Source organism: Stenella coeruleoalba (assembly GCF_951394435.1).
Source record: "Stenella coeruleoalba genome assembly, chromosome: 12".
NCBI classification, from domain to species: domain Eukaryota; kingdom Metazoa; phylum Chordata; class Mammalia; order Artiodactyla; family Delphinidae; genus Stenella; species Stenella coeruleoalba.
The window spans coordinates 24,828,237-24,855,686 of NC_137158.1; positions in this window are offsets into that span (position 1 = coordinate 24,828,237).

Consider the following 27,450-nt stretch of genomic DNA (forward strand, 5'->3'; position numbering starts at 1 on the left):
TTTAAAAATCTATTCAGGAAATATAAGCAAATATGTAACTCTGACAGAGAAACCATAGAAAATATGAAAAATAACAAATTCAAAGTAAACATGTTGTGTCAGCAATGTCAGTGAATCTGATCTTACCATATGGGCACTTTATATCGCATTACAGTAACATTCCAAAGACAAGGAGTTAGCTGGCTGTCTTCCCATCAGAAGGGCCCTAGTCTGTCCATATGTGAATATGTCAGGCTTAGCTGGTGAGCCCCGTCCTATCTTATGGAGTTTCTATCATGGTCATTCGAGTTGCTAAAATAAGGTCATAAGGCAGCAGTTCTGTTATTTCTGATCCCTGTACAGGTTGAATGCTGGTTTATCCACACCAGGTGCTATGCAAAATTAAAGAGGAACCCTGTGTAACTGGCAATAGAGGACTGCATATAAATCCTGTGTTTTATGAAACCTGATAACTCTTTGTAATTGTGAGGAATTATTCTGTTGAGTTAAAATAGCAAAGCTGTGTCACACTGCCTGTAAGGTTATTTTACCCTTCCACTCTGACTCTTGAAGGCTTTAGTACCTAGGATTTGCTGAGTTTAGATCCCTGCTAAGGAGGGCTATAGCATAGTTCTCCCTAAGCCCCGTGCCTCACAGCTACCTGTTCAGCTTTAAAATTTTGTGATGCCCTGAACTCATCTCAGGAATATGAAGCCAGAAGCTCCAGGGTTGGAGCCCAGGTATTGGGATGTTTCACTGTGATTATGCACACTAAAGGTTGAGAATTGCATCTAAAGCAAACCTCCCAGGTTTCATAAGCTACTATATAAATATGTGTGTATCCTACATTCCTAGATATGTATTTATTTTCATTAAAATATTTAGGATTATTTAATGCCTACAGAGCTCATGCTCTTGAGAGTTTGAGAGTCAAAGTGACTGTCGATTTTTCTGCTAGGTCAGCAAGGTATTTCAGTAGCTTATCACAAAGCTCTTTATCAGCTAAGGGTGTTTTCAGCAGTAAGCAACAGAAAACCCATCTGAGTCACTTAAACAAATAGAAGGGTATTTTTCTTACAAGACTAAGAAGTCTGAAAGTAGGTAGCTCAGGTCTGGTGCAGCAGTTCAATGATGTCAACAAGAACCCAGGACCTTTTTCTTGTTCTCTCCTGACATCCCTACCATGTGGCTTATTACACCATGACTACAAGATGGCTGCCTCTGCTCCAGGCATCACATCCACATTCAAGGCAGGAGGAAAGAAAGGGAGAGTATCACTTGCCATGTCTCTATCAGGGAAGAAGATCATTGTTCACATCTCTTGGACCAGAACTGTGTCTTATGGCAATCTTTTGCTGCCAGGGAGGTAGGAAAAGTGACTATTTAGCTTTTCTTGCCTCCAGGGTGAAGGGACAAGGAGGAAAGAAGGTTAAGAATGGCCAGTCAGCACATTTTGTATATCCATATGCCTAATCCATTAACTTCCCTGACATCAGGGAAAGTGTCTTACTGCACCTCTCTGAATCATTCAGTTTTTTTTTGATTACCTTTAATGTCATCAATTTTATTAAAAATGGCAATAGCAGCAGCAACTATCATTTATTGACTACTTGCTGTGTGCCAGGCATTGTGTTAGCTGATTCTTCTACCTTGCCTCTAATCCAACTACAATAATACGCCCTGCAAGGTGAAAATCACTGTCCCTATTTTACAGGTAAGTAAACAGCCTCTCTGAGACTCAGAGAGGGTAAACGGTTTGCCCAAGGCTACATCCTAAGAAGTGAATGAGCTGGGATTTGAACTTCTGTCTTTATGGCTCCAAAGCGCATGCTCTTTCCCAGTGCAGGCAGGGCCTCTATACCTGGATCAAAAATAGTCTTGAGGGCTTCCCTGGTGGCGTAGTGGTTGGGGGTCCGCCTGCCGATGCAGGGTATACGGGTTCGTGCCCCGGTCCCGGAGGATCCCACATGCCGTGGAGCGGCTGGGCCCGTGAGCCATGGCTGCTGAGCCTACGCGTTCAGAGCCTGTGTTCCGCAACGGGAGAGGCCACAACAGTGAGAGGCCCGCGTACCGCTAGTCTTGAGTGATCCACACACGTGAAGAAATACAGATTTTTCATAATCACTACAACATTCTTTTTATAAGCAGGCTCCGTCTCGTACCCACCTGCTGCCCCCTTACAACTCCTTTAAGTTATTCAAGAGAAGAAAGTCATCCTGATGTTGAAGACATCTCCCGAGTACTGTGGTCACACGCCGGGGCAGCCAGCTCTGCCTGCGATGTGGCCCCGGCCCCGCATGCGCACTCTCTCCCTCTGCTCTCGCGCTCCCACCCCTGGAAGCGCAGCTCGACAGCTTCGTGTTGCCAATCTTTCCAAGAATTCAGCAAGGTCTCTGGGAAATACTGGGACGCGCAGTTTGAAAAGACAAAGAGGTATGGTCGTGTTACTTCTGGCATAGAAATAGGTTTTACACTGGCAAGGTCAAGCCTTGATTCCTGGGGCGGACTTGACCCGGCGGCCGTGGTGCTCGGTGATGATGAGCTGGGCGCTCCGCACGGCCATTCTGCAACCCTTGGATCCCAGCCTCCGGGAGGCTGGCCCGGGCAGTGGACCCACCTTAGGCAGAGGGGCCTTTCTTATCCAAGTCTGATTTACAGGAGACGTGACAAGATGCAGCAGAGAAACTGACCTCCGGGCAACGCCTTAGATGGAACTTTCGGTAAAAAGAGGAGCCAGCTGGATTTGCGAGGCTTTCCTTCTGCTGCAGAAAAAAACCCGGAGATATTTCCTTACTGGGTTAATAAAGCTCAGATTCTCAAGCTTTAGAGACCAGCCTGTGATCACAGTAGGATTCTCCAGAAACACTTTTGAGGTCCCTGTTCCGTGGTCTCTTGAACAGTCAGAGGTGGGCATGGATGGTGGTCCCTGAGGGATCTATTTCAAACCATGGAAGCCCAGGTAAGTATAATAACCGCCTGTATTTGCAAGCTACTCAGTGCTTAACTTCTCTTGACACTCAAAAGCAAATCGGAAAACATTTTCCTGATTTTGACTCTTGTAAATACTCCATTTTGCTTGTGATGCTGCATTTGCTGCCTACTCTGAAGAGGCAGGTGATCAAAGGTGACCCAGGGACAGTGGCTCTTCTGTCTCCCAAGGAGCTGCCGGTAGCCTCTGGCTCTTGGATTGATGCAAGCCAGATTTGGCACTGGCGTATTCTCCAGGCTTGGATGTCTTAGGCGCTCAGCCCCCATAAGGGGCCCCCAGGGGCTGAGAGCCCACATACACACTTTCTTCTTTTGGCCACGGCACACAGGACATTTCTGTGGTTCTGCCATCTCTCTACCTTACCTGTGGCATCTTCATCCACATAGGAGGGCCTCAGTCTCTACTGCCTATAAGCACCGGCGGAGTGGGAGTGTGGTGGGCGAATCTCTGTACTCAAAAGTCAGCCAAGAGCTCTGCCATGACCCCACAGCCAGAGAGGAACTACACGCTGTGTTTAAATTTCACAAGAGTCCTACATTCCTTGGTTCTAATAACGGGGTCTGAGGCCTCTACATTCATAAATTTATAAGTACTAATTGTCTCCTTTTCAAAGGCTAACAGTTCAGATGAGGCTGTGAACATGCAAGGAGGGTCTTCTGAGCTAGTCCTCTAGGCTCAGAATTCTCTTAGAAAAGCCTCTCATCTAATGTGCTGTAGCATGTGCTCACTGATTCTGTTTGCAGGCTCTCTCTCCCACTAGAATGTAAACTCCATGAAGGCAGGCCTCCGCTTTGCTCACTGAGGCAGCCTGAGCACCTAGGTCAGTGCCTGGCAAGTCCTATACCCAACAAATCATAGTTGCCTTGATGCATGGAAACTGCAGGGTGGCCATATTCTGTTCTATGGTCTAGAGAAGCAGGAGAGTCAGGATGTACAGAGAAGAAGGAAGCAGACTTACAAAGAGGGGAGTGAGAGCTTTCTCTGTGGGTCCCAATCCCTTCTTGAGTCCAGACTTCCCTTTGGCCCTTGGATTTCATGACTCCTTGGGATAAATGGCCTCCCTTCCCCCTTAAGCTGCAGTTGGTTCCCATGACTTGCAACAAAAGACCTTCACTAATTATGTGAGCAGACAAAACCCCTAGAGCTTGCATTCAAGTGGAGGGAGACGGACAAGGAAAAGTAAGTGGAGCATGTGGTATGTCCCATAGTGATGAGGGCCAGGGAAAATCAAATCAGGGAAGAGGGAAGGAAAGCATCTAAAATCCTGAGTAGGGACCCCAACTTAAAATGCTCAGGGAAATCCCCACTGAGAATGTGATGTCTGAGCCGAAACCCAAAGCAGATGAGAATGCAAACCAGGACGGTATGTGGGGAAGAGCATTCCAGGCAGAAGGACCGGCAAGTGCAATGGCTCCGAGGCAAGTGTGAGAAAGACCGAGGAGGAGATGAGTGCGGCAGGAGCCCAGTAAGGCGGGGAGGAAAGTAGGAGGACAGAGGGGCTGATGGGTGGGGACATTGTAAGAACTTTGGCCGTTAGCCAGAGTAAGGTAGAACGCAGGTTTTGAGCAGTTTTTCATTTTAAAAGAAGCCCACTGGGGGGCTTCCCTGGTGGCGCAGTGGTTGAGAGTCCGCCTGCCGATGCAGGGGACACGGGATCGTGCCCCGGTCCGGGAAGATCCCACATGCCGCGGAGCGGCTGGGCCCGTGAGCCATGGCCGCTGAACCTGCACGTCCGGGACCTGTGCTCCTCAATGGGAGAGGCCACAACAGTGAGAGGCCCGCGTACCGCAAAAAAAAAAAAAAAAAAAAAAAAAGCCCACTGGCTGTGGTAGGAGGTCAGTGTGGTGGCTGAGGCGGGCAGGATGGAAGCAGGAATCCCAGAAAGGAGCTCCTGCCATAACCCAAGAGAGGGAAGGCGCCACTGAATGGGGCGTCAGTGGAGGAGGTGGTGAGAAGTGGCCCAGTTCTGCATCTAGAAGGCAGAGCTGTGCCTTCAGCCGGCGAGGCCCCCTTCCCTGGACCAGCAGGATGTCTCCTCTGGGCTCGGTGAGAGCAGCTGGGCTGTTGACTCACTGTCTCCCGCCCAGTCCCCAGCCTGCCCTCCGTGCTCCCCAGCCTTGGCGCTACTGGGGGAGGCTGAGCCCGCCCCACTGATGCCAGCAAGGCTGCACCCCTTTCCCACTTCGACGCTTCTCGTCGTGGGCTGCTGGCTGAAAGAGAATCTTTTTCATGCTTGTGGCCGTGGTGTGGTGGAAACAGATCAGGAGCGGTCGACAGGGATCCGGTCCTGTGTTTGGCTGCGGCTCAGGCCTCAGTTTTCTCATCTGTGAAACGAGGGATTCGATTTGCAGGATCGCAGGCTGTCGTTCTGTGGGTCTGAAGATGGAATGATTCTGTCACTGAACCCAGGTCAAAACCAAACGCTCCATCGTAAGTCAGAAAATAAATAACAAATCCCTCGGGTGGTTACAGGAGTGATGTAAAGTTAGCAAGAGTTCTCTCTGGGAAGCAAAGTTGTAGACTTTATTTTATTTTTCCTGGAACTATTCTACATTTTCCAACTCTTTCTACCTCTTCTAATATAATTTAATATATGCATGTGTACATAAATGTATATGCATTCATAAGTGTGGTCTTCATATTTCTTTTCCTATTTTGATTGCCCCTGCCTCCCCCCTTTCCTGTTCCCGTCACCGTCTTGTTACACCCCCCAAACCCAGAAACCCATTTCTCCAATGAACATCCGTATGACCTCAGCGGTCACACAGCAATCAATCATCCATTCATTCCCTTAAAAAACGACTCCAAGGCACAGCCTTGAAGACCCCACCTGCCGTGGGAATCACCTTGGCACTGACCTGTTTTTGATGGGCCAGAGGAAGGGGTGGGTGACCAAATAAAGGACAGGGAGACAAGAGCATGGAGAGACTCTTGCTTCTTGGTTCCTGAAGGAGTGTCCAGAACCTTAGGACTAATAGCATCATTTGTAGGCTGATCGGCCTGCCTTGAGAGCAGAATGGCTTTAGACTCTGCCACTGCAGTTGAACTCGGGGTGACTTTCCACTGGGAGGACAGGTTGTCAGCATGTGGCTCTTGTAACAGGACTGGGGAGGCTGCATACGTGCGACTGGTGGCGTGCCAGGTCCTGAGCTAAACTGCGCTATAACTTAATGCAGAAATTGCCATTAAGAGCTCCCCAGTTGGCCTTCCAGCCTAGAAAGCAAGACTGTGGCAGGCGAGCCTCCTCAGCCAGGAACAGGATGTGTGATAGGCACTCTCACCGCCCCGAGACAGAGCAGGATGTGACGGGTCATTTCCTGCCGAGGACAGTCACCTTGTGAGGCTCAGAGCACTAAGCTCTGGGCTACCCCGGGCCTTGGACTTGCCTAGAACACATAGTTTTACAGATACATATACTTACGTGACTGTATATTTTTTCCTTCTTCCCTTTCACACCTCTGACTCGGACTTGGGTGGTGGTGAGAAGAAAGGCTTGTGTGAACCAGAATGTATGAACAATGCACGTGAGAGCTGCCTGGTTCCCAGAGGAAGAAAGGGCTCCAGAGAGGGTCCAGGCAGCTGGGACAGACACACGGAACATCATGGAATTCCACAGTCCAGGCCCAGAGGAAGTTGATAGAAACACAGATTATAGCCATGGAAGGGCCTGGAGGATATTCATATCCCGCCCCACTGTTTCAGCAGGCGGGGAAACTGGTGCCTAGAGATGGTAGAGAGGGAACACCTTGCTCTTCAGCAGCTCAGCTACAGCAGATCAGACTCAAACTCATTTACCTACCTAAGTCTCAAAGTGACAGGCTTCGGAGAATACGGAGGAATTAGGAAGACATTTATTCTTGTTTCGTCAGAATAAAACAGAATGTTATTATGGACTCCTCCAAGGCAGACTCCAATTGTTAGGACTCCCTTTACCGCTTCTGAGCTGAAAAGGAGCCGCCCCTTTTTCTTTCTGTGGGTGGGAAAAGGTTGGCGGTGTTTGCCTTCAGCCTATTTGTGATAAATCACCTGTGGATTTTATCCTTAAGGCTTTGGGAGAGGACTTAGAACCTTAACTTGTGGTTCTGAGTGTTTCATTCTTGGTGACTTTGTATTATTTTGGGAAACCCTAAGAGAGTGGATTGGCCTTAAATACAACCTCTTAAAACGGCTTGGAGGACTAGTTTGGGGACATCCAGGCCGCAGAGCTGGGACCTGCAGGAACACGTTTACAGCTGTGAGTCTCTATCCTCGAGGGCTATAAAACATGCCAGAGGATTTCCTCCTGTTTTATAAGCCCACTGGGTCAATAGCTCCTGTGTTAATAGTTGAAAAATATGTATATATACAGGGAAATCTCCTTAATTTGGGCTAATATCAAGGAAAACGACCTAAATTAGGAACAGAACTGATTGAAAGGAAAAGTTGAAATAGAAGGAATTAAAAAAAGGACAAAACCCCACTACTCTGTTCTCTGTAGCCACACCTTTGTTTTTGTTTGGTTTGGTTTTTTCACATTGTAGTGTATGCAGAAGTAGATGTTGTACTCATGAAACTTAATGTCATGTGTTACCTCAATAAAAAATAAATTTAAAAAACTTTGTAAGCATGGTATCCGCACAGTGCAATAAAGCAAAGGGCGATAAAATGAAAAAAAAAAACCCACCCCAAATATGTACATATATTAAAGTAAGGTAGGTACCAAAATCTTGTCAGTAATATATTCAACCCTAGTGCACTTCATATTTAGCAGAGGTTCAGCAAGATCTTTGGTATCAATTGCTTGAAGTACAGGTGTCCTGAAATGCTGAAAAGCCAGTGTTCTTTTTTTATTTTATTTTATTTTTTGCGGTACGCTGGCCTCTCACTGTTGTGGCCTCTCCCGTTGCAGAGCACAGGCTCCGGACGCGCTGGCTCAGTGGCCAGGGCTCACGGGCCCAGTCGCTCCGCGGCATGTGGGATCCTCCCGGACCGGGGCACGAACGCGTGTCCCCTGCATCGGCAGGTGGACTCTCAACCACTGCGCCACCAGGGAAGCCCCCAGTGTTCTTAAATAGTGATAAAATACCTCTTCACTCTTGGTAATTAAAGAAGAAACTACCACTGTTACCATTATTATTGATTTTTATTCCTATAGGTGGACCTATGAAATAGAATATTGTAAATTCCAAATCCTTCTCACGGTGTTTGGGAATTTTCTTGAGAGACTATTCACATGATATCCAACGTCTGAGACACCCTTGTTTCTCACTCAGCAGCTGACATAGGAAATGTGTCTTTTTAAAATTAATTAATTAATTAATTAACTAATTTATTTATGGCCACGCTGGGTCTTCGTTGCTGCGTGAGGGCTTTCTCTAGTTGCGGCAAGCGGGGGCTACTCTGTTGCAGTGCTCTGGTGGCTTCTCTGGTTGAGGACCATGGGCTCTGGGCACGCAGGCTCAGTAGTTGTGGCTCACGGGCTTAGTGGCTCCGTGGCATGAGGGATCTTCCTGGGCCAGGGCTTGAACCCGTGTCCCCTGCATTGGCAGGCGGACTCTCAACCACTGCACCACCAGGGAAGTCCCAATGTGTCTTTTTTTTTTTAAAAGGGAAAAAAATTACAGATTCTCTTGGAAAATAAATAGTGGATGGAATAATAAAGGGAACCACACTTCTGAACTATCCCTTGGTCTTAGTCTTCACCTGGATATAGGAATCCATTGAAGGCGGTATGCTCCCATAAGTAGTCAGATTGAAAACTGGAAAATCTGGAAAATATCTGATGCAAAAATAATGCCTCGATTGTTCCATCAGCAAAGGAAAGTCACGGGATTGCTCCCACCCGGTGTGATCCTCCCTCCTCCGCTTCTGAGTTCCCCTGTGACCCACGACATCTACCGACCGGGAGGGGAGCAGGGAGCTAGGGCTTCTCACCCTCCCTTATCTCAGCCAAATGTTCCTAAGAGGCATCATCTCCTCAGTGCTATCCCCATTATCACCTTTGTCTAAAACCGGTATGTTTTATTTGAATATTGTTTTAAAAATAACTGGCTCTAGAAGAGATATTGGCCTTTTTAGAAAAGTGCTTCTGGCATGAACCAGATCATCTGTGAGCCTGAGCTCTTTGAGAAAGCAGCGTGTATCAGAAAGCCGGCGGTAAAAGCTATGGTTGCTAAGGGAACAATTGAATTGCTGACACGGAGACATATGATGGGACTGAAAACTCTTTTTTCTTCTCCTGCCACACGGAAAAGAAAGCAGATGAGTCAGAGGGACTGGTAGACGGTCTTTTCTGCCTGTTAAGAAAGCTAAACTGACAGAATTGCCTGTTAGCCTAAAGGGAGAGACTAGTGGTGGTTAAGGTTGAGAAAAGCTGAGAGCAGCTGGAAAGTTGGGGATAAGTTGGTGAACGCTGAGGCTGAAACTGTGACTCAAAGCGTGCTGAAAAGAAAAAAGCCACCTACTAATGAGACTCCCATTAGGCTGTAACAATGTGCGGAAGGCTTAATCATATGTAGATACATTTCTTTGAACACCGTCTCCTAAATACTTTGAAATGTTTTTTGATTGATTCATTCACTCCTGTACCATTCAATTGCCATTTTTGAGAGCCTGTTGTTTGTTTAAACACCTTTTATGGAGATAAAAATTATATACTTTAAAATTCAACCGTGGTAACTTTGTAGTTTAATGATTTTTTAGTAACTTTTTAGAGTTCTGAGTCATTCCTCGCATCCAGTTTTAGAACTTTTCCACATGGACAGAAAGTTCCCTTTTGTCTCTTCATAGGCAATCCTTCTCCCAGCCCCAGGCAACTACTGATCTGTTTTATATCTCTATAGATTTGCCTTTTCTAGAAATTTTATCTAAATGGAATTATGTGATCTGTTGTCTTTTGTGTCTGGCTTATTTCATTTCATGTGATGTTTTTGAGATTCATCCATGTTGTACCAGATATAAGTAGCTCGTTCTTTTTTTAAAATACTGAATAATGTTCCATTGTATAGCTATAACACATTTTGTTTATCCATTCACCAGTAGGTGGACATTTGGGTTGTTTCTAATTTAGGGCGATTATGAATAACGCTACCATGAACATTCATGTACAAGCCTTTGTGTGGACATCTGTTTTCATTTCTCTTGGGCACATACCTAGGAGCAGAATTACTAGATCATACGATAAGTATATGTTTAACTTCTTCAGAAACTGCCAGACTGTTTCCCAAGTGGCTTTACCATTTTATACTCTCATCAGCAGTACATCAGGGTTCCAGTTTCTCCACATCCTCTCTCTGTATTTGGTATTATAAGCCTTTTTGATTATAGCCATTCTAATGGGTGTGCTGTAGTATCTCACTGGAATTTTCAATTGCATTTCCCCAGTGACAGTGATGTTGAGTGTCTTTTCTTGTCCTAAATGTTTGCGTATTGGGAAAAAATATTTTAAATAATAGAATTTTGAGTGGAAAATACGAAAACCAAAAGACGATGAAGGAAGGCACATGTCCAGATAGTCTCCCTCAGAGTTTATAGGACAGTGTTTCTTGTTGCATCAGAATCACGCAGAGTATTTTTTAAAAATGCACGTGTCCCCATCCTGCAGAGTCTATACCTGAGTAGGGGTTCCAGAGCCTACATTTTTAACCATTCCCCACCCCCAACATTGGGGGATTCTTATGCACACTGGAGTCTGAGAGCCGCCACCCTAAACCCAAGGCATATTTGCTCACCTGGTGACCATTACACTGACTGCAGGTTCAGGCATCAGTACTACCTGAGGTCCCTAAGAAACAGGTAGTCTTGGTAGAGACCTTGGCCCCAAGCATCATGAACTCAGTGTGTAAGCCTTCAGGAAAACCGCCTTTCTGACCCTAGATTTCTTGTGCTGGAAATGGAAAAATTGGAATTCATCACACACAATATATACGTAATCCTTGTGTGCTATTGCTAGGCAAGGAATTGCAAGGATCTGGTTTCCACCTCCTTTATAGGGACTGAAGAACACAAGAATGCATGTGGGTTAAGTGCACAGAGTTCAAATACGAAAACAGTCTCCACCAAAATCACGAATACTCTGGCCATTTTTGACAAGGATAACTCTGTTTTAATGTCATTTCCAAAAGGAAGGCTTTATCATCATTTCAGCTGAAAACTCAGTAGATGGCTTCCATCCTTCCTCTCAGGAGTGTGAGTCTGGTGGTCCAGGATGGATGCAAGTGTCTTAATCAGTGTCACCTGTTCCTCAGATACTCACCTGTTAAGTTTGACTGAACAAAAAGGGCTTAAATACTGCCCTTGGACTCAGGGTTCGTTATCATTGCTAGGTCATGCTTTAATGCATAAATTTGTAAGCACGATTGCTATTACCCCCCAAATAAGAACAAAAATCCAAAAGGCCACGGCCAGGCTTTGGGAGGATATGTCCCTTGAAAAGGAAGGTTTAGGACTCAAAGGGATGCATTCTTTCTACACCATGAGGATGTTGTAAAGCAGAAAACGTTAATAAAACCGTCAGAAATGAGGTCAAAGAGCTTAACGTGGAGGTGGGACTGACGGTCTGGAATCTTACCAAGAATCTGCTTTTCTTTCCATAAAGGAAAGGCTAAAAAGGGACTCTTCCCATCTGAACTTCAAACTAGTTTTAAATACATTCGGGAAAAGAATGTATACACACTGCAAACCTCCCACTCAGACACCCTCCCACTGGCTGGTAATTCTCTCTGAATGGTCTGTGGTGGCATCCTGGGCACCATGGCACTACTCTCCGTGGCTCTGGGGAAGTTGAGCGTACGCACGGATGACGTCAGGACGGGTCTTTGTGGGATCCTTTCCCTCCAAAAGGTGACTTAGAGGCACTGTGAAGAGGAATTGCTTTGTAGGAACCCAGAAATGCAAACATTTATGGAATTACTAGGCACAAATTACTTGGCACTGCAAATTGGAACAATTAGCAAACCTTTGTAAGGAAGGAATGTTGAGCGTGCAACAACTTGAGAATGGAATAAAAATGGACCTATTATTCTTTGACTCAATTAGGCGCACATGATGTATTCAATATGCTTTTGCCGAACCGTATATTTATCTGTGCTGTTTGAGGGCGAGGGTGGGGCTACTTCTAAGCGAGACCCATTCATACCAGCCCTGCCCCTCACCCACCATGGAATGGAAGCAACTAGTGGTTTCTGCAAACAGATGAGAACTATAGCCTGGCCACACAATATCTTGTACACAAGTAAAATGATGCCAACACTGAGTTATTTTTCATAATGGTCACAGATTTTTATACGAACTAGTGATAGAGAAAGGGACCATCTGAAATAAAGCCATTTAGCAATGTGACTTTCTTCCCTTCTAGCTAAGTCCACATTATGGACGTGCTCTTCCCTGTATTCGCCAACATGGTAAACTAGACCCGCCCGTTGGAAGTGAGCTTTAAAGTTGGCACACAATTAGAATTTCTGTTCTACGAAAGTAAAAATATCAAGCGGCCTGTCAATAATTTTACATTCCCAAAGGGCCAGGAAATCCTTTTCTAGTTTGTCCATCCATATTTTTTAAAAAATCTAACCCGTATATGTATTACTAACAAACGACCACCCTCTGGGGAACGAGTAACCAGTGACTGAAAGCCACCATCAGAACTTGAAGGGACGGTAAAGATGATCTAGACCACACTCCTCCCCTACAGGTTGGGCAGACCCTCATCTTCTGACTCCTTGTTCAGGCCTGGCCCGAAATCACTGGTCTTGAGTATGTGCCAGAAATGGCATTGGAGGGCTGGAGTGGGCTGCCCAGCTGTCCTAGCCTCACAGCAATAGTTCAACAGGGACTTTTTTTTGGTATTACTTTCTTCTATCACCTCTTACTCTGTCTCTTTCTATGTCTGCATTTTTTTTTTCCTTTGAGACTCATCTTTGCTGTAATGCAAATACTTGCTTTTATTCCAAAATAAATTTTTCTGATTCTTGGAATACACTAGTTGGCCGTGTCTTGGCATTATGTTTATAAAGTTGTTTCTGTTTCAATTTTGAATATCTTCCATGTTAGGGCTCTTTTTTGGGGAGGGGGGTAACTTTTAAATTTTGAAATAATTCCAGAATTTCTGAAAAGCTGCAAGAATAGCACAAAGGATTCCTATATACCTTTTACCCAGATTCTCCAATGGTTGACATTTTCCCACATTTGCTTGATCATTTTCTCTCTGCATAGATACATATTTATTAGTTTTTTGCCTGAACCATTTGAGCGTAAGTTGTAGCACGATGCCCCTTCACTCCTACATCATTCAGTGTGTATCTTACTATGAAAAGTATTGCACTTCAATGCTGAAAAAGGAAAAAGCAGATAAGCAAAAAGAAGAAAATTAAAATCCATCTGGAGTCTTGCTACCCAGAAATAAACATTTCGCTGTATATTCTTCCAGTTCTTTTCTATGCATATATTCAAACTTTTTACCCAAATGTGACATTAAACATACAATGTTAAGCCTGTTGGAGTCTACATAGCACAGTGGGCGAGCTCTGGTGCTGGAGTCAGCCTGGGTTCAAATCCTGTGTGTACTACTCACTATCTGTATTCATTTCCTGTGGCTGCCGTAACAAATTACCGCAAACTGGGTGGCGTAAAACAACAGACATTTATTCTCTCATAGTTCAGGAGGTGAGAAGTCTGAAATCAAAGTGTTAGCAGGGCTGGTTCCTTCTGGAACTCTGAGGGAGAATCTGTTCCATGCCTCTCTCTGTGAGCTACGGGCGGCTGCCAGCAGCCCTTGGCGTCCCCCGGCTTGTAGACACATTGCTCCAGTCTCTGCCCTCCCTCCTCTCTACCCTCCCATAGACTTCTGTCCTGTGTCTCTGTGGGTCTCAAATCGCTCTCTCTCTTCTCATGTAAGGATACCAGTCATAGGTGAATCCAGGGTGACTTTGTCTTTAGATCCTTAATTACCTTTGCAAAGATGCTATTTCTAAATAAGGGCGCATTCTGAGGTTCCAGGTGGAAATGAATTTTGGGAGGATACTGTTTATCTCACTATATTGGCACTGTGTTCATGGATAAGGAATCTTACCTCTCTAAGTGTAAGTTCCTGGGGTTATTTTAAGGACTAAATGCGATAACACACGTAAAGCTAATATCCAGGACGTGGTAAGCATGCAACAGTTGCTAATTATTGATTGTGACAAACATACGCGTATAACATAATATATTCAATCAATAACCTATTGGCTATTTAGATTTTTTCCCATTTTTTGTTATTATAGTTAAGCTCCTAATAAATATCCTTGTGACTTTATTTTTGAAAAATTTTTTACATATTCATGGTTATTTACTGAGCATAAATTAGGCGTGGTTCGCAAAATTCTAAGACTTTTGAGGTCCTGAGTCCTTTCTTGGGCTGCATGGTGTTATGATTGATCTCCACTGTCCATTTGGGGAAATTATCTTTGGTACAGCAGTCTGGGGACCTAGTTTTCCCCAAATTACCATTCCTGGAAATACACACTGAAGATCTGACAATGTGGGTGCCTGTTCACTAATGATTCTCCTCCTGATGGAAACACAGCAGGGCGTGGGAGGAGACGCACGGTGGAACGTGTGGCCCAGGGGCCACAGCTGGGCGGGGAAGGAGTGGTACCAAATCTGAAGCTCAGTCACCGGGTTCTGCAAAGCAGTTTTGAACACTCAGGTAGACAGTAAACCACAGCAACCGTGGCAGGAAAACAGCCCACCACAGATAAAAGCCTAAAGCTCCAGCTGACACTCTGGTGCTCACGTCTCACTAAGAAATTGCTGAGCAGTTCAAAGTCCTGGCTCAAAGCCCTCACTGCACGTCGAGGAACAAAGGGGCCTTCTTTCGGGGGCGACCCTCGGGCCCCAGGTGATTCCAGCCCCTCTCTCCACCTCCTCCTGGCCACAGAGGTGAGGCCGGAGGAGCAGGAAAAGGAAAGGCCCTACGCACTGTCCCTGCTGTAGCCAGAGCACTTTGGTTTCCAATGTGAACTGTGTCCTTTATGATGTCAGAACGCAGAGAGGGTCCCACAGATGCACCAGCGAACCAGGTGAGAAATAAAGTGACTGAGGGCCATCCACTAAGGCCCTGGCATTTGACAGTCTCCCCCTGGAACAAACACACAAACCTTTAGTCAGCTTCTTTTGACCACAATTAGAACATATTGCCAGAGCAGGTGACCACAAATGGTATTTAAAACCAGCTTGACGGTTTTGGGGGGGAGCTAAGTCAGAGAAATGCTCCCCCATCACACACACACACACACACACACACACACACACAAGCCCAGCCTTACCCTACCTCCCACGAGAAACTATTTTTCTTTTGATTGACATTCTTTTTTAGAATAATGTTTGAAATAGTTCTCAGAAGCCATGAATTTGAAGCTGAGCGGGTCTACCTGAAAAGCCCATATTGAGCTTTGCAGTGGGCTTGTGAAAACTTGTTTTTATTTTGATTGTTGTGGGTGTGCACCCCTGGAGTTTCGTTTTGACTTTTCGGGTTAAATGAGTTTCAAAATGAAACTCATCCGATTGTCAAATTTTCCCCCTCTTTTTAATTGAAAAACTGGAGGCTCTCTTATTCCAGAGGTTCTGACTATTAGTATTTCTCCAGAATTCCTCTCCTTTCCCTGTAGCAAGCTGACTATTGCCCCTCGCCGGTGTGTTTAACACCTCTTTCCCCCCTTCTTAATGCCTTTAAAACAAAGAGCTGAGGCCAAGGGAACGCCCTTGGTTGACGTGTCAAAAGAGCTGAGCTCATATTCTTGCTTGTGGGTGGCGAAGAAACTTGATCAGATCTGTGCTTGTTTCCCCATTGGAGAAATGGGATGCAGATAAGATCTTCTCTCTCTTTTTTAGGGTGCTGTAACCAAAAATCCAAGTTGAACATCACTGTCAATTAAGGAACACTATCCCTCCTAAGTAAAAGCTGTTATCATAGGGAGGGATTTTATATCAAAATGTTTTTCGTAAGCATTTGGAGCCTCAGGACCTGATGTTGGAAGCTGCGAAGTGAATTCCTACGCCACCCCGCCCCCCAGAGGGGTACAGCCTCAGACAGGTACTCTGACTGGCGAAGAGAAGAATGAATTATTAAGCCAACCTGTGAAGAGAGAATCGACATTCTATACTTTCTCTATTATCATAATTTATTGGGATTACTTTTTTAATGTCTGTTATACTTTATACAAAACAGTTAATAAGCTACAACTCTATTCAGCTTACATTCATGTCCTATTGCTGCTGTAACACATTACCATAAACTGAGTGGCTTTAAACACAACATAAGTCTTCCCTGGTGGCGCAGTGGTTAAGAATCCACCTGCCAATGTAGGGGACACGGGTTCGAGCCCTGGTCCAGGAAGATCCCACATGCAGCGGAGCAACTAAGCCCGTGGGCCACCACTACTGAGCCTGCGCTCTAGAGCCCACGCTCCACAACTACTGAGCCCACGCTCCACAACTACTGAGCCCACGCTCCACAACTACTGAAGCCCACGCACCTAGAGCCCGTGCTCCACAACAAGAGAAGCCACCGCAATGAGAAGCCCTCGCACTGCAACGAAGAGTAGCCCCTGCTCACCACAACTAGAGAAAGCCTGTGCACAACAAAGACCCAACGCAGCCAAAAATAAATAAATAAATAAACAAACACAACACAAACTTATTATCTTCCAGATCTGGAGGTCAGAAGTCTGAAAGCAGTTTTCCAGAGTAAAATCAAGTTGTCAGCAGGGCAGTGATCTTTCTCAAGGATCCAGGGGAGAATCTGTTTCCTGCCTTTTCCAGCTTCTTATGGCCGCCTGTATTCCTTGGCTTGTGGGCCTGCATCACTGTGACCTCTCATAAGAACCTCGGTGAGTACATTCGGCCCACCTGGATAATGCAGGATGATCTCCCCATCTAAGATCCTTAACTTCATGATGTCTGAAAAGTCCCTTTTGTCATGTCAGGTAACGACATACTCAAGGTTCCAGGGATTAGGATGTTGGCACTTTGGTGGGCCAGGATTCAGTCTGCCACAAGGTACAAAAGCAGGGACCCAACCTTCCAGCCCTCTGTTGATCCAGTACTTAGCACACACCCACATGGCAGCAGACACTTGATTACTACGTGTAGAATGAATGCAAGAGATTATGCCTGCTCTTGGCAGTTCTAAGGGCTGCAGAGCTGTCCGGGATCACAGACAGCTGAGGAGAAGACTGAAAGGGGCACAGGTGAGCCCTGGGTGTCCAGAGCCCAGGGATCAAGGGCACCGTAGCAAGTCCGTTTGTACCCTTGCAATTTCTTCCTTTAATTATTGGCTGCTGTCTTATCTAAGCATTCTTTGAATACATCCCCTTGGCAAATGTGATTAATTATATTCAGATTTATTTCTTTATTTCTAGTTTTTTCCCCCTGGGTCCTCTTCTGATGTGTTAAGGAGTTTCTACTGAGAATTATTAAAAGAATCAGTGATTAAGTTTCTGCAGAACCTCTCCATCCCCACCATGTGCCCCACCCAGCGAAAGCTCAGGTGGCTCAAAGGAGGTCCAACGTGCAGCTCAGAAACACAGAAGAGGTTACATGGGTTTTCCGAGCCAGCCTGAGAACCTAAGCACTGTAGCTCGTTGGTTTTATGTGTAAACGTATTTCAATTTTCAATTAGAGCTAATATACATGTAACCTTTCAGAATGCAACCCGTTAGCAAGTTATAGCCTGTCAGCTCGTGCACCAGCGTCCAGAACCTGAATCCCCGACTCAATTCAGGACAACTCAGGTGAGTTACAGAGCACCATGTGGTTTAAGGCCCTTCTACACAAGGTCTTCTTTGGGTTTGTGCAGGCCTTCCAAGGGAGCAACCCCGTCTCCTGTCTGCCCTAGACGTGACTTTTGCATCTCTTCCCTTTCCCCTTTCTCTCCCTCTAGCAGTCTGAAACGAGCTAGGGGATGAGCAGCCAGCTTGGAGGAGGTCAGCAGGAGGCTGCAGATAGAGAACTCCAGAGGCTGCGGCAGCCGTGAAGGACAGAGGTGGGATATACCAGCTGCTAGTGGTAGCCACCTCTACACATAGGTCACTCCAAAGGTCAGGTCTGTCTTATATTTGCAAACCCACATTTCCTGCCACGCTCCCAAGTACACCAGGCGCCTGCAGAAATCTACACTCACCCGTTTCTGAAAGGTTGATGGGTCCTCCCAGAGTTGGAAGGGATGCCTCTGTGGTTCAAAAGGTATGAGCTAAATTGGGAACACATTTGGTTCAAGTTTAGTCTTGAAAGCTTCTCCTCTTCAACTTCTCACGTCCTATTAGCTGAGTGCACTCCTGAGCACGAACGGCTCTGTGCTGCTGCCCTTTTGAGGGTGGATGTTGGAAAAAAAATAGAGTGCTAATCCCACACAACTGCTTTCAATTCTGCCCACGTGGGTTTGGAGTAGGAGGGCTGTTCACTCCGAATCTTTCTACACAGCTTTCAAAACCTGCATTTTTCCATGCTAACATATCTCTGCTTGTCGGCATCTAATTGAGTTCACACACACACACACACACACACACACACACACACACCCCTTGTGTTCATACACACTATTTTCTCAAAGGGAGGAATCAGCAAGTGTGAGCTGGGATGACCACTAGATGGCAGTATATGAAACACTCCTAAGGCGCTCAGGGGAGCAAAGTTTGAGGACCACCCAGAGCTGGGGTTCCCAGATATTAATCTGTAAAATTTTTTAATGAAGAATAAGAAAAGGGGAGCGCTCTGTAGGTCTGTCAAGTTTTTATTTTTCCAGGGAACATTATTAAGATATAAATCAACTTCACTGCTTCTTAAGAGAAACATTTTAACCATAGAGAAATAGGAAGGGCAGAATCTCAAAATTAGGGATTGTCTTCTCAATGTAATAAATGTCGTTTTATGAAAAACTCACCACATTGTCCTTGTGTTCTCATTTTCATGCAGACCCGTGGAAGAGTCATCATGATCAATCCTTTGGGAAATAAACCTAGAGGAAAATGTGCCATTCCAAAGTGAAATCAAGATCCTTGCATTATCCTACTTCCAAACTGATCCTAAGACTTAAGTAGGGTTTCCATCTGGAGGCACAAAGGAGAAGCAGGGACTGCCATTCGGTCAAGCTGGGTTTGATAGAAGGCACTAGGGAAGCACGTGTCTAGACAATTACATGGGATACCTGCCCCCATGTTGGCTGCATTGCTGTTGAACCACCTGCCTCATTGTCTGGACAACCTCTGTCTTTGCCTGTGTCAGGCCAGCCTCGCCTTCGGGATGGGCCCTGTGTAGCTGAACGTCGGCTGAGCCAGGCCTCTGGGGACTTCCCACCTGTCCCAGCTGGGTGGGCATCTTTGCATCTTGTTCTACCTCGCCAAAGAATTTGCACTAGAACCCGGGGGCCCTGCGAGTCCCCTTCTGTGGCAGAGCTGGGGTGAGACACTATACATGGTTAAAGAATGTGCTCACCACTCACAGAGCGACACAAATGGTAGACTTTCAATCAGAGAGACCCTCATGCAAATTCCATGGCTTGGGTAAATCACTTCCCCTCTCTAATCCTCAGTCTCTTCATCTGAAGGTCGAGATCATGATGACATATATCTCTGTTAGCCATTGTCAGAGTAAAGGAGGTCATCTGTAGTAAGTGTATAACACAGTGCTTTCTGTGTGCTCAATATGCATTAATATTAATAATATAATTAATTTGGGTTCAGGGTGCTCGTTTCTAGAGTTAGGCAGGCTGGGTCACACCCCAAAGATGCCCTTCTTTGCAATGAGACTGTTACACACTGCATTTTGGGAGAAATTAGCTCACCACCTCTGAGTCTCTGATTTCCTATTAACAGCACTTACTCTGTAACTGGTCGCAGCTGAAAGTGACCGAGATGTTACATAGCCTGAGGATTTGGTTTTGAGGCACAGAGCAGGAGCCCTGGAATTTTCCTTCTAGGATCCCGGGCAGCCCTGCTTACTCAGAAGGAAGGCAACTACTTAGTATTCAAATGGTGGGCAGCCCCGTTAAGCATCTCTGTCATTCACTAATTCTACTTAATTCAGTAGAAGGTCCCACAGCAGGAATGTCTATGCAGATAGAGCAGCCTCTGGTGAGGTTGGAGAGCACAGAGAAAACTCCAGATAATCAGACACACTGAAACTGATACCACGACACAGGAGACACAGCAGTTGTGGGATGACTCATCCCGGCCTGGTGTAGGAAACTCCGCTTGTCACCGCCCTGGATCGTCGTTGGTAAGGGGACCCTGGAAGGCTGTGCTTGCACTGCCACCTAGTGGTTACAAAAAGCAAGACAGTCTGGGAAGGATTCTGGACCCACAGACAGACCCACCTGGGCAATGATCACGGAGAACCAACATCCTCCTCACAGAAATTCTATAAGTTGAACATTTTATTCACAGATTTACAACCCAATTTCCTAATTTAATTTGATTTAATTTGATCACCCCGACCAAAGCACTGAAACGCTGTGAGATTCAAGGTAGGGGCAAAAGCACCAGCCTAGGAGTCTAAAGGCTCATTTGAGTCACTAGCTCACTGTTCAGCATTGGGGAAGTGGCTTAAATCTTCCATTTTCTCTTAGAAAAATGGAATCTAACAATACCCAGGGTTTAGGCGGCTGTGAGGTCTGAGTGTGAAGCCCCTTTGTAAACCATATGGTGTTCTTCCCTTTCTAGCATCCTGCTTCTGCTTCCCTGGGATTCTGCCTCTCTGCACTCCAATGCCCACATCCCCATTTCAGTAAAACCGATCAGCCAACCCCTCTTCTCCCCCAGGAAGTGGAGGACCCCTCTCCCTTAGTAGTGCTGAAAATAGAAAGCACAGAAAAACCAAAGAAAAACAAAAAATGGGCAAGATCCAGCCCCGGATGTGCTTATGGGACAGTTAACAATGAAAAGAGTCAAGGGAGACCCCTGCCATTCACAGCCTGCATTTACCAGGAGAAAACTTCATTCAGAGGACAACACACACCCTGAGGTGGGTTGACACCCGACAGGTCATGCTGCGTTTACACCGAGTGATGCCTCCCCAAGCAGATACAAGCAGAGGGTTCTGCTTGTTCCCCAGCCCCAGCCCTGGCCCTGGGCCTGGGCCTTCCTGCCTGACCTGGGTGGAGGCCTCCTCAGAACCACTTCCTGCCCTGCTCAGCCCTTCTTTGATCTCCGAAATTCTCCAGGGATCTGAGATTCTGCACACCTGAATGGGCTCCCCTAGCTCAGCCCCCTACCCCTCATCTTCTGAGGGGCTGGCTGGGCCTCACTGTGTGTCCTGCATCCCCAGCTGACCTCTAGGGCAGAGGTCTCCAAACTTGATGATGAGGCGCCCCTATCTGTAAAGTCATTTTAAGCACACACCTCACTATGAATATTGATTTCAGTATATATATGCACTGCTGTTTAATACATCATGTATATTATAGGACTTTCACAAAGACAGATATTTTAAAAGGATGAGAAATTTAAATATAATGTATATATCATCACGCCTATGCCCTGGAGTGGGTGCAGCCCCACAGGCTTAGGTTTTTTTAAATATATTTTTAAAATATTCCCTATGAGCACAAAACGCTTGAAAAGTTTTAAAAATCAGCTACAAGTATGTTTACAGACTCAACTCTCAGGAAAGATTTTGAAACTATCACTTAAATACATATCCCAAACTTTGAAATAGAAATAAGACATATGAGGTGGACCCTCTCCTGAAGCCCCGTCATGAACGCAGAGCTGGAGGAGACCTCTGCCAGGAGGGGAGTCAGGCATGAGGAGGAGCCATGATTCTCTTCGCAAATTACACCTTCCTCCTCAGGCATCTCAGAAGACTGTGGCCATGCACAGTGAGAACCTTGGACACAGAGGCCAGTAGCTTTCTTGCTTTGTGTTACAGCATCTTCTGACTCTCCTGAGAGGACTCTTGTCATGATTTGCTGAAGTAAAGAGGAGCAGCTCTCCAGCAGCTACTAGACACAAGCGCTACTGGTTCATGTACATACATTGTGCCATTTACTCCCCAAAGCCATCCTGAGAGACAGGTGCGCGCCCCGCACTGCAGAGGGAAGCTGAGCTAGGAGACGTTAGGTCATGCCCTCAAGGCCCCAGAAGTAGAGTCTGCCTGCTTCTAAAGCCCCAGACTAATCGTACAAATTCACAATAGTTAACTTTTGATAGTAATAGTAATATAAAATAAGTTGACATTTATGGAGTGCTTAATCTTTATAAAGGCTTTACTGCTGCCATTTGTTCCTCACAAAAGCATTATGAGTTGATTGTATTATTTAAAAAGGAAACAAAAGCTTAGTGGATTTAAGTAACTTGCTCAGAGTTACCAGTTCTAGAGACTTGTGGAAATGTGATGTTTGACCTCAAAGTTGGAAACTGTAACCTCTATCTCCTTGTCCAAGTCAGTCCGGCTCTGCTGACTGGGAAGTGGGAAAGCAGGACCCAAACAGCAGCATTCGGGGTTCGCTGAAGGGTTTCTCCCACAGCTGAAGATTTCCTGGACCTGGAGGGGTTACATCAAGCAGGATTAGTTTGTCAGGTTGGCCGAAGGCCGGACAGAGCTGGGAATCCGGGCTCAGAGCCTATGCGAACCTCTGTTTTCTTGCTGTGAAATGGAGGGGCTGGACAAAACACTCCCCAAGATCTCCTGACCTCTGATTTCTATGCTTCTATGATGGAATATGGACTTTTTTTTTTTTTTGCGGTACGCAGGTCTCTCTCACTGTTGTGGCCTCTCGTGCTGCAAAGCACAGGCTCCGGACACGCAGGCTGAGCGGCCATGGCTCACGGGCCCAGCCGCTCCGCGGCATGTGGGATCTTCCCGGACTGGGGCACGAACCTGTGTCCCCTGCATCGGCAGGCGGACTCTCCACCACTGCGCCACCAGGGAAGCCCAAATATGGACATTTTTGTGTGGGGAAGGGAAAGGTTTGAGAACAAAGATATTCCCTCCATTTAACAGGGATCCACCCGGCCTCCAGCATGGAGGACGCCCACCTCCCCCTGACCCCAACTGTGTTCTCCAACTTCTAAGCACAGGCTGTTTGTTTTTTTAATTGAACTATCATGTAAAACATCAATCGTTTAATTCCTGAATTTCAGGGAAATATCCTTTGTTTCTGGAGACTCCTTGGTTTCAGCATGTGGGGTTGTTCCCTTGAATCAGCTTCCTTAAGAATATCAAGCGGACTTCCCTGGTGGCGCAGTGGTTGAGAGTCCGCCTGCCGATGCAGGGGACACGGGTTCGTGCCCCGATCCGGGAAAATCCCACATGCCGCGGAGCGGCTGGGCCCTTGAGCCATGGCCAATGAGCCTGCGCGTCCGGAGCCTGTGCTCCGCAACGGGAGAGGCCACAACAGTGAGAGGCCCACGTACCGCAAAAAAAAAAAAAAAAAAAGAAGAGAATATCAAGCAATGCTCACCTGGCCTTGTCCTCTGTGCGGGTTTTCTCCTTGACTCAGCAGCAGTTAGTTAACCCAGAAGTTTACCGCCCAATGCACCAATTTCCTGAGACACAAAATTTGGGAGATGTATTTAAGTGATAGTTTCAGAATTCCTCCTGAGAGTTAACAGTTTGTAAACACACTTTTAGCTAATTTTTTAAATTATTCTTTTATTTATTTTTTCGGCTACACCATGCGGCACGTGGGATCTTAGGTCCCCCCGACCAGGCATCGAACCCGACCCCCCTGCAGTGGAAGCACGGAGTCTTAACCACTGGACCGCCAGGAAGTTGCATTAGCTAATTTTAGAAACGTATCAAGTGTTTTGTGCTCATAGGGAATATTTACAAATATATATATAAAAAAATCTAAGCCTGTTTGTAAACTTCCCATAATAATTTGTTGCCTCTAACCAGTAGCACAGGGCCGTGAATTCTCACTCATCCCCTAGATAGTTCCTGCCTGAAGGTCAGGGGCCAGGTCTCATACATGTCTCATGTTTTGTATTTCTACAGCCTTGGTTCAGTGCTGTCCCTGTTTGTTGAATTGAATGGATTTTAGTAAAGGAGTTCATAGGTTTGTTTAGTCTATTTGTTGCTCGACAGCTCTAACAGAATGTCATTCCCCAGCAGAACTAAGACATGTTTCTGGGTAATGCGTTCCTCATAGTTGGGTAGAAGGGAGAGGAGCTCACCAGATCCTTACTGATAGGCAGCAGGAGGGAAGAACAAGAGTACTGGGAGCCTCTGTAAGCAAACCGTTCTGAAGACTCATCCCTGCTCACTTGTTGATATTTTAGCAGATACACCACACCAGATGTATATAGTAGGAACTACCTACGTATGAACGTTGAACTGGGCTTCCTTGGCCCAAACTCAACTGGCAATACAGAAAAAGTCTTCTTACACCATCCTCCACGTTAAAAGCAAAGATTGGGGCTTCCCTGGTGGCGCAGTGGTTGAGAGTCTGACTGCCGATGCAGGGGACACAGGTTCGTGGCCCGGTCCGGGAAGATCCCACATGCCGCGGAGCGGCTGGGCCTGTGAGCCATGGCCACTGAGCCTATGCGTCCGGAGCCTGTGCTCCACAGCGGGAGAGGTCACAACAGTGACAGGCCCGTGTACCACAAAAAAAAAAAAAAAAAGCAAAGATTTACTTTGTGTCTAATCTCCGGGAGCTTGTAGTTTTCCATGCGGCTGGATATAAGGGTCATTACTAGGTCTACCTCCACTCCCCCATCTTTCCCACTATCTACTATCATATGAGCTAGAGATTCTCACCTTTAGATTTTGTTTTATATAGAGCTCTAGTGATGAAGGAGGCTGAAGAGGTCATTGACTTTCTTTGTCCAACACTGCAGCCACTAGCCACATGTGGCTATCTAAATTGAAACTAATTAAAGTTAAATAAGAAATTTTAAAAGATGGTTTCTCACTGGCACTAGCCATATTTCAAGGGCTTAATGGCCACTTGTGGCTAGTGGCTACCATATTTAAAGCACAGAAGTAGAACATTTCCATTATCACAGAATTTCTATCAGATAGTGCTGGTAGACAAAAGCACTGATTTTGAGAGATTAAATGCTTCACTGAAGGGCCTTGGCAGAACTATGAATGAAACCCATTTTTCCATACTTGAAAGCTATTCTTCTCTTCACTACACTGGAGGAGGTGTCATTTAAACTACCTAGGGAAGGAGTTTCTCATGGCATGTTAATACACATCATCACAAGTTAACAGATAGGACCATCTAGTCCTCCCTGGAAGAAGCCAGGTCAGGCAGTGCAGAGAGCCAGGAAGAATGAATCCCAGGAGATGAGGGTCCATCATGACTCAGGGCATGGGTCAGGCAAAGCCAGAGGCAGGGCGTGTGTCATCACATCTGTATTTCCCCGCCTGGACCAGAGTTGGGACTCCATTGTGCCAAAGGAAACAAGAGGAGCCAGGGGTGGCATGAGTGGTTGGGTATTAAGCAAAAGGACAGCTAGGGAAGACTGGAGAACTCTAACCAAGATCTTCAATAAGAAGAGAGTGTCGCTGTGCCAGCTTTTCACTCTGTCTTGTCTTGGCCCTCCAGATTTATGCTCTGCTTGCTGGGATGTACAACACCATTCCGGAGTTGTTAAGCTTTGCCTTAGTTCACACCCTCGGAAACTTGGTAATGAATTTCAATCCATTGTGAAAACATAGACAAGGTATAGGTTAAAAGTTTAGTTTATTGTTTTCAGTAGCTGTAGAGCTGAGCCATAGAAGGAGTGCAGGATGGGAATTCAGAAGACCTGGGTCTGTTCTCCAGCACTCTTTGATCCTGGGTACCTCACTTAACCTCAGTACCCTCATCTGTGAAATGGGACAACAGTAAGGATTTCTTGTCAGGATTGTTGAGGAGATCTAGTGAGGTAATATTCAAGACAATTCTGTGCAAAGCAGAGGGCTCTGTACAACTGTGGATTAGTTATTATCTTTATTAGTGTTCCCTCATTTGGCACCTCTTTCACGCAATTATGGCGCTCAGTTCTAGGTGGCCACATTACCTTAGGTTTACCAGATGTATGTGTTTTTCCCCCAAGATGTATTGTGTTTAAACAATCGATGGATCTACCTAATATCCTTATTTGAAGATGAGGTAGTCAGCCTATGTGGTTTTGTGAGCCAGCAAAGAATAGTTTAATGGTTCAATCAGCTCCTTGAGGAGCTACACGGTGCTTGAGATATGCCAAATAAGCAGCATGCAACCTCTGTGGGGAGAAGAGAAGTCAGCCTACTTCGTGTGAAGACACAGCTTCCTGCAGAGCCAGATGTAGTTCGCATTTTCCTCTGCTTTTTCCCAATAGCAGTGCTCAGGGGGGATAAACTTTACTTAACCTAATTAATTTTAATCACAGCTTTCAAATCTCATACTGTGAAAAGAATTACAAATTGGAATACATTAATAGAAGCCATAGTTTATGCTGTAAGCTAATCATGAAATGTGCATTTACATTTTCTGCATGAGTTTGCAATTACCATTAAAATAAAATTCCGTTATGTCCTTTTAAATTACCAAAATGTGAAGAACAGATTGAGTCAGGCCCATTTTTGTGCTAAATTACTAGAATAATGTCTAAATTTCCAAGAATTAGACAGCTTCCTCCATTTGAGTTGCAGCGAGGAATGATTTCCAGTCATCTGCTCCAAGCTATTTCCATTTTTAAATAATAATCTTTTAAACTAATTGTGCAGATGTCTCACCTGCTTTAACAAGCAGTCCTTTGAGTTTAGTACAGAAGAAAAAAATATATATATATATTTATATGTGTGTGTGTGTATTTATAGCTGTATATATACACATATATATGTCTGTATACATACATACATATGTCTATATACATATTAGGTGTATTTAGATCTATACATAAGATCTATCTATAAGTTTGTTTTTAGGTTCCATGTAGACTTTTATGGATATATGTATGTTAGTAAATGCTATCTTGCTCCTCAAAGGATCGAGGCAGTTTAGAAGAAACAGAGAGGCTATTAGAACAATAATAACATTAATAAACAATTCATTCCCAAATTAGAATAGAATGGCAAGACATCGTCAGGGTAACATCACGGGTTCTCTGTGTGTAGGGCTCGGCAGTCTTTACCTCCTTCTACTCACTGCATCTCCTTTGGTCCTGAGGCAGGTAGCACAGGTGCAGTCGTCTCCATTTCGAGGGCAAAGAGAAAGAGAGAGTGTCAATGAGGAGGATAGTGGGTCCTTCAGCTCCATCCAGTCTGAGGCTCTTTCTATAGGAAGGCTCCTGGCATTTAGAAATACAATTTTTGAACTGTGTCCAAAGAGGAGGAAGCAGTGGGCATAAGCAGTGACCACGTGCAAACTGCATCCTGATATCTGAATATTAGTGACTACAAAACGTTGGGGGATGAATGGCCCTCCCTCATACAGCATGAAGCTTCAGCTGGTTTGTTTAGTTACCTGGCCGGACTCCTTTAGACTTTGGTTTGCTGGGAATATTTCATATCTAATTATGCCTGAGAATGTTCCTAGTATATCGCTGGCTGGC